Here is a 7,985-nt window from a genome sequence, read left to right on the forward strand (position 1 = left end):
ATTATTAATCAATTATTTTGAATAAGTCATTTTAATTAAATTATTAATTAAGAGATATATCAAAATATTGAAGTTATTATAACTTCAAATTTAACATTTATTATTTGCCACTTGCCTACCTAATAAAAGAGTAGCACATTTGCCACATGTCAATCAATTAGAGCTTCACATTAATTATTTGCCACTTGTCATTCTAAGGTTTTTCCTCATTAATTAAATTTCCACTAATTCATTCCTCCATTTTACACATATCAAACATGTCAACAAAAAATTATTTATAATATCTATTGCCTAATTTATTAAATTATTAATTTTTTTTATCATAGCTCAATAATTACCTTATAATTTAATTAAAATTATTTTTACCTTTCTAATCTGTGGTGCCCACAGGTTATAATTTAATTAAAATTATTTTTACCTTTGTAATGGTTCGATGAGGAACAAAGGAAATGACGTGTGTGGTTTTGTAGGGTTTGAAAAACATTTTTTCCTAATTTAAAGGATATTAAACATTTTAATTATTTACCATAACTAAGCTAGCTAAGATTAATATTATACCATTATATTAATTATTAAAAATTTAATTATTCTTAAACTAGTTTATAACCTGTAGGAACAACGGTTATAAAATTAATTAAACTTTTATAATAAAATTTATAATTATTAATCAATTATTTTGAATAAGTCATTTTAATTAAATTATTAATTAAGAGATATATCAAAATGTTGAAGTTATTATAACTTCAAATTTAACATATAATTAGAAAATATAAATTTGAATTTTGAAATGAGTTGCCTAATATATCTACATGACACATAACATAATATTAATGACGAGTTGTATTAGAGTGACATTTGGCAAAAGAAGATTAAAACTATTCATTTACTAGTTTATAACCCGTGGGCACCACGGATTAGAAAGGTAAAAATAATTTTAATTAAATTATAAGGTAATTATTGAGCTATGATAAAAAAAATTAATAATTTAATAAATTAGGCAATAGATATTATAAATAATTTTTTGTTGACATGTTTGATATGTGTAAAATGGAGGAATGAATTAGTGGAAATTTAATTAATGAGGAAAAACCTTAGAATGACAAGTGGCAAATAATTAATGTGAAGCTCTAATTGATTGACATGTGGCAAATGTGCTACTCTTTTATTAGGTAGGGAGATTAGAATAGAGATTTTGATTGGTTCATTCATCTACACAATAGTTAGTTAGAATAAATGAACCTCTCTATCTATCTATTTATCTATCTCTCTCTCTCTCTCTCTCTCTCTCTGTGTGTGTGTGTGTGTGTGTATATATATATATATATATATATATATATATATTAATAGAGGCCATGGGTTATGAATAGTAAACATTTGGATTTTGCAGACTTAATCTTTTACTTTTTCAAAGTTGACAAATATGGTACCTTTTTTGGTTTTTCTATGTAGGATTGTTATTTGGAGGTGGGTCATGTATTTTCATTGTTACCCGATTCATGGAAACATGTCTTTGAAGAAACAGATGGCAACTCCACGTTTCTTCGACTGATTAACTCTCGGTCTTCTAAACCTCAAACACTCCCCTGCTTCTCCTTTATTATTTTTTAAAGAAATCGAGTTGTTTTCTCTTCCAGTGGAATCAGCTCTCTTCATCTCCAAATCCAAAACACGTCTTCCACCATCTTCTAAATCGATTGTAGCCATCAAATCCGATTCCACACCAGGGTGATGGAATCAACCCCTTGCACCTGGTGCAAAACAGAAAACAACAAAGTACATAAGAGGAAGAATAGCGGAAGCTTTTGGGACACTTTTCTCATTTTATTTTTAGGTGCTTAAACTCCAAATGAAAAGAACGAACTACATAAAGCAAATAAATCCCTAAAAGATAGCAACAAACTATTCATGATCTACTTCTACTAAAGAAAACAAAATTAATGGCCTACATGGCCTTTTACTTATTCAAACACAAAAATTGACTAATATGCCTGTAACACCATGTTCGGAAAAACATTCATTTGTGGATCCAGAAGTCAAGGCTATGGGTCTTGATTTTTATTAAAGAAGGTTTCGGGTCGGGGTGTGTTGTTAGAAGCGTAGGGCTTCTCGCCACCTTTCCGTAGATATAAAGTTCATCGGAAACGGATCTAGAATGAAGGAGTTATGACACTTTGAAGATTTTGGCAATAATAGCCCTTATGGAGAAAAGTTCGATGGAAGGCCATGCATGCATTTTTGGAACACGCGTGGGTACGCCCAGCGTAAGCTGGGTTACGCCCAACGTAGTAGAGTAAAGTATCATGGGTGCTTAGAGGCGTATGCCCAACGTACACTCAGAGCCTTAAAACCCTATTTTTTAGTGTGTGCCACTATATAAAGAACATAATGGCTCTAACCCTAGCCTCCTTATCAGCCTCCCCAACTCCAGAGAAACCCTAGAACGCCCCAACCCTTCATTGTGTGAGATCTTGACATTGGGAAGCTTAGTTTGGTGGTTTAAAGCTTGGAAGTGAAAAGAAGAAGAGCGGCGAGGAGGAACCTTGGAGGCCAGAGCTTATAGATCTGGGATAGCATCATCATTTGAGACAACTCTGAAGGTAAAAAGCTTCCAACTTTCCTCATAGAAGCTTAGATCTAGGTATATGGAACTTTGGACCTTTTTAGGCCCAAAGATTGGGCCTTTATGGTAAAATTCGTCCTTGAGCTTGGGATTGCCATCCTCAGAGCTAAAAGTGTCCCATGAGTGGTAAAGTTGTCATCTTGATGGTCCTTATGTATTTATGCATGAGATCTAGCTCTCCTAGGGTTGTTCACTATTCGGATAAAACCGAATTATCCAATTGGACAATTTGGATTGGACTATTTGGTTCGGATATTCGGATTTTTGGATCGGTTTTCAACGAAAACGAATTATTATTTTGGATTTCGGATTGGTTTTGGTTTTTAAAATAAGAGCCGAATAGTCCAAAAAAACCGAATAAACATTTATTATTTATCTATTTATAATATATATCTATAGTTATTTATTAATTTTGTAATTTATTTTTGTAAATAGGTTCAAAAAGTTTCACCCAATAAAAAAAACATCAATATGCATTTTCTCTCAAAAGTTTTGTATCTATAAAATATTTAACTAGAATATATCTTTTTATTAGTTGTTTATAAATTTCAAATCACAACAAGATTATTTGTTTTTACTTCTTGTGTAAATTTGGGTAATATTATAATCATATGTCGTTTTAAAATGTTTCGGTTTTGAAAACCGAATTATATAAACCGATCCAACCGAATTGTAATTGGATTGGATCAGATCGGATCGGATTTGAATTTAGTTTGGACAATTCGGATTCATGTTTTGAAAACCGAAATCAATTTGGATTTACTTGATTGGATCGGATCAAATCGATCCATCGAAACGAACACCCCTAAGCTCTCCTATGGAAGTAGAATATCATTTTCGGGGTTTGGGTTGGTTTGGACTAAGTAAAGTCATCAAGTCAATGACTTTATGGATTAATACATGAAAAAGGACCTGGATCTGAGTTTGTAACCCCTAGAGTGGAGGAATAAGCACTTAATGGAAAGATGGCTTAACAGGATACTACATTAAGCGTGCGTGCAGGTACACCCAACGTACTCGTCGTCAAGCTTGTACGCTAAGCGTACATTGGAGTACGCCCCACATAGCGCTGCAAGTTAGGTTTCGAGCATTTGGGCCTCGGTGTGGGTTGTGCTTTGGACTATAGGTCTTTGGGCCTTAGTGGACCATCAGGAGTCAGTGATTATGAGCCAAATATATGTGGTGGGCGGAGGGTAAGGCCTAATAAAGGGATTGGGCCAATGGTAGCAAATTGGGCCATTATTGGGCCAATAGTGCGCTTAGGAAGCCTGTATAGTGTTGGGCCTTTTATATTATGTTTGGGCCTTAGTTATGGACCATATTTGGGGTAGAGGTAAAATGTTCATTTTACCCTGAGAAGGACTATTGCATTGAGCTAAGTGTTATTTGATCTTGGTAGCTCGGGGAGCTGAGGGAGCAACAGTCGGGTAAAACTTCAGTTAGCAGCCAGAGGGTTATCAGCAAAGTTCAGCAGTGCATGTGAGTTTTCCCTTGTGTGAATGGGTCTACGACCACAATGTCGGCCCATATAGTTATGAGTAGGAAGACCCGGGGGTTAGCCCTAGGCATTGTATGTGACAACCTGAAATTTCCAAACTTGTTTAATCAATTAAACCTATCAGTGTTAGACTCATTTTGCTTCCAGTTATCACTGTTTGGAACCTTTTTTGAGTGTTCTAACCCTAGTACATCAAAGGAATAAGAGATTGGAAACAGCAGCTTAGGTTCTTAACTACCTGCAACCGTAAACCTCCTCAAAAAGGGAATTTACGGTCAAGACCAATGAGTTTACGGTCATGGTGACCGTAAACCCATCCCTATATATATATGGCCCTTAGTCATTTTCAATCACTTTTCACCATATCAAGCTTAGAAATCGAATTCTCTCTCAAGGATCATAAGACTTTTGCTTCCAATCTTCAAAAATGTAAGTAAATCCTTCCATCTATGCGTTTATACACCACTTATCCTTGATAACCACCTGATTTCATCCATGAAATCTCTTCATTTGGATAGATCTTCAAGTGTTCTTCATTTCTTCAAGAACACCAAGAACACTTAGGTGTTTTGGGCTGAAAACACCCTCATTTTCTTCCAAATTGTAAGCATCTTCCTCATAGACTTGTTATTTAGTTAGGATTCCTGATTAAAGCCTTGAAATCATCATTTATACAAGAACAAAAGGTGTTTACGGTCTAGTGCATCTCCTTAGACCGTAAACCCTTATAAATGGTGCATTGTGACCATTAAACCCTTCCTATGGCTAAGCATGGTCCCTAGAATCCGATGCCTTTGAATGAAGCCCTTGAAAACCATCATTTGTGCAAGATTTGATGAGTTTGTGGTAGAATCTCCTTAGACCGTGAACTCCATGACCGTAAGGTCATTGGACCGTAAACACCTAAGACCGTAAACACCTAAGACCATGAACACTTGGACCGTGAACTCCAATGGTCATACTTCTTTGACCGTAAACTCTATAGGGTGGCCATATACCCTAGTTATGAAATCATATGTGATTATATCTCATAAATCTTAGAGTTTCCTAACCAATAAGGGTGTTACCCTTCTTATTTAGTCATATATGCACTAATTATATGCATACATGTCATTATCTGTTTATTAGGATGCCTGTGTGCTCAAGGTTTCACCTGAGACTCTGCATCCTTTTTCCAAACATACTTCAGTATCACTCACTAAAGGTGAGTTCATACCCCTTAATCTACCTTTTAAATGATTTTAAATGCGTTTATGGGGGTGAATACAAGTTGAAACATTATAGTTATTATATCAATCACATGTGATTAATAGCTATCAAACAAATGGATTTGCTATACTTTTAGCTTTTTTATCAAACAAACTACTTCAAAATGTTTATCAAACTTGTTCTTACATGCTAAATCTTTCTTTAAACTCTTTTAAACTTATATATTGTCAAAACCGTGTCTAATGCATATATAGTTATATAGGTAAAGTTGGAAGGACTTAGGACTGATAACTCACTTTATTTTCTGTTTCTTGTTTGGTTGTGGACTTAGAGTACCCTATTGTTTGTCCGAGTGTCGTTTCATCCTTAGTTAAATATTATGTATATATGTATAAGACATAAAAGCTTTTGTATCAGTTCAATACACTCAATTATACAAACAACTTTACTAGTAAACTATAATAGGTATAGTTTAATAAGTCTCTATTCACTATTTCTAGTACAACGAAACATACAAGGAATCAGTTCATACATAAGTCAATACATACTATTATGAGAAACTAAGAGAACATACTACTATGAGATACAATACATACTATACATTATACAAGAGAACATACTATGATGAGAAACAAAGAGAACACACTACATACTAGACAGAGAGAACATACATTACACTAGTACATACAATACATATACAAGAATACTATAACATAAATGTGAGCCACGGTTTCGGGGCATGGCATCACCTGCCAAGGCTCGTTTTGTATACAGAGTCTCCTGGTGGGAGAGCGTGAATTTTTGTATAGATCTATACTGGATTGACTATACTACACCTTGTTGTTTGCTACAGTGGGACTTGCAAGTCTACGGGTGCCAAATGTCATTTCTTTCGACATCTTTCATCGTCGTGATTTTATCTCGATAGTATGGTGCAATCATATCACATTATACCTTAATTAACAACCGGTTTAAGGTAGTTAGTACAACAATAGTTACCATAATACTGTTGGATTAATGTCTAAGTCCATAACTATAATTGGTAAGATTTGACCCGACCCGGCATGGTCCATTTGGGTTGCATACCATCATGCACTTGGATAGACTATAATGAGAGAAATAAGACACTTATGGTTATTAATATATTATAAGTTCTAGTATATTAATAATAAGAATAATAAGATTATTTAATTAGTATTGATCAAGAATTAATCTAGGATTAATTAATTGATCAAAAGAAGACTAATTAAATATATGGGTTGATTGTGTAAATCATCCATACTTGTATAGTGGGCTAATGCTCCATGGATAATCAAGTTGGGCTAAAACCCATAGGATGGTCCATGGATGCTCCATGGTGTATTTGTACCCATGGATCATGGAAATGAAAGGCCATGTCAATTAGGGTTTACATGGTGTAACCCTAACTATATAAGCATCTTATTCTTGACCAAAATCGACCACTAGTGTGTGAAGTGAAAGGGCTAGCCGATTTTGATGAGTGTAGAATTCTCTCAAGTCATTCCAAGTGTTTTGATGATTGTGATTCCATTTGAGGTGTCACACTTGGGGCACTAGGCACTCAAGCTTCATGAAGACTTTCTACATCAAAGAGGTATGTATTCTATCTTGCTATAGTTATTGTTTTTTGTATGCTAGATTAGGATAATACCTTGGAAGTTCTTATTTGTATGTATAATAGAGAAAACATAGATCCAAGGTATTTAGGGTTGCATGTACACCTAGGAGTGTTAGAATGCTCAAAACCCAACAGTGGTATCAGAGCCTAGGCTTGTTTTCTTGTTATACCTGCAATAGAAGCTGAAAAAAACGAATTTGTTGCTGCCTGATCAAGAGACTCGGCGAGTCCATCAGAGGACTAGGCGATTCCATGCCTAAAATGTGATCAATTCGATCCAACTCGCCGAGTTGGTTCATGCACTCGACGAGTTGGACCCCCAGACAGCATATTTTCGAGTTTTTTTGCTAGAAATGGACTAGGAACATTACCCTAAGTTGTTTTTGAACTTATAAACTTGTTTTTTGATGTGGTAATGTTCATGCTAATCCATTTTCAAAGATAATTGTCAATAGATTCATGTTTTGTATTAGTTTAAGGTTTAGACTAATTACATGAAAAAGTTTGATTTGAATTATCTTGTTTTTATGAGTTGCTTAGATTAATAGAAATGTTGAGTGAAATAGTTGTTTTCAATCCATTTTAATCTAAGAGTTGAGTATAAAATGTGTTTGTGTAACTTGTCCTCAAGTTACATGAAGAGTCGCATTAAAGACTCATAAAACTCATAATAGTTGGCAATGGTTACAAAATGAAGAGTCTTGTGTCATTGAATAATTTTTTTTTATGACTCCATAACTTGTCCTCAAGTTATGGAAGTTCAAGAGTCACTTCATTAAAGAAAAATATTTAACCATAATTAAATCCATAAGTTATAAAATAAAGAAAAAGTTAGTTCTTTTATTAGTTTAAAGTCTTCCATAACTTGTCCTCAAGTTATGAAACTTGAAGAGTTTTTGGATTAAAACTACTTTAAACACATAAGTTATGGAATTAATTAGTTTTGAATAGTTTCAAAACTTGCCCTCAAGGTTTGGAATTTGAAAAGTTTTCAAGTATGAATACTTTAATTCCAAGTT

Source organism: Lactuca sativa, chromosome 8 (assembly GCF_002870075.4).
Source record: "Lactuca sativa cultivar Salinas chromosome 8, Lsat_Salinas_v11, whole genome shotgun sequence".
Lineage (NCBI taxonomy): Eukaryota > Viridiplantae > Streptophyta > Magnoliopsida > Asterales > Asteraceae > Lactuca > Lactuca sativa.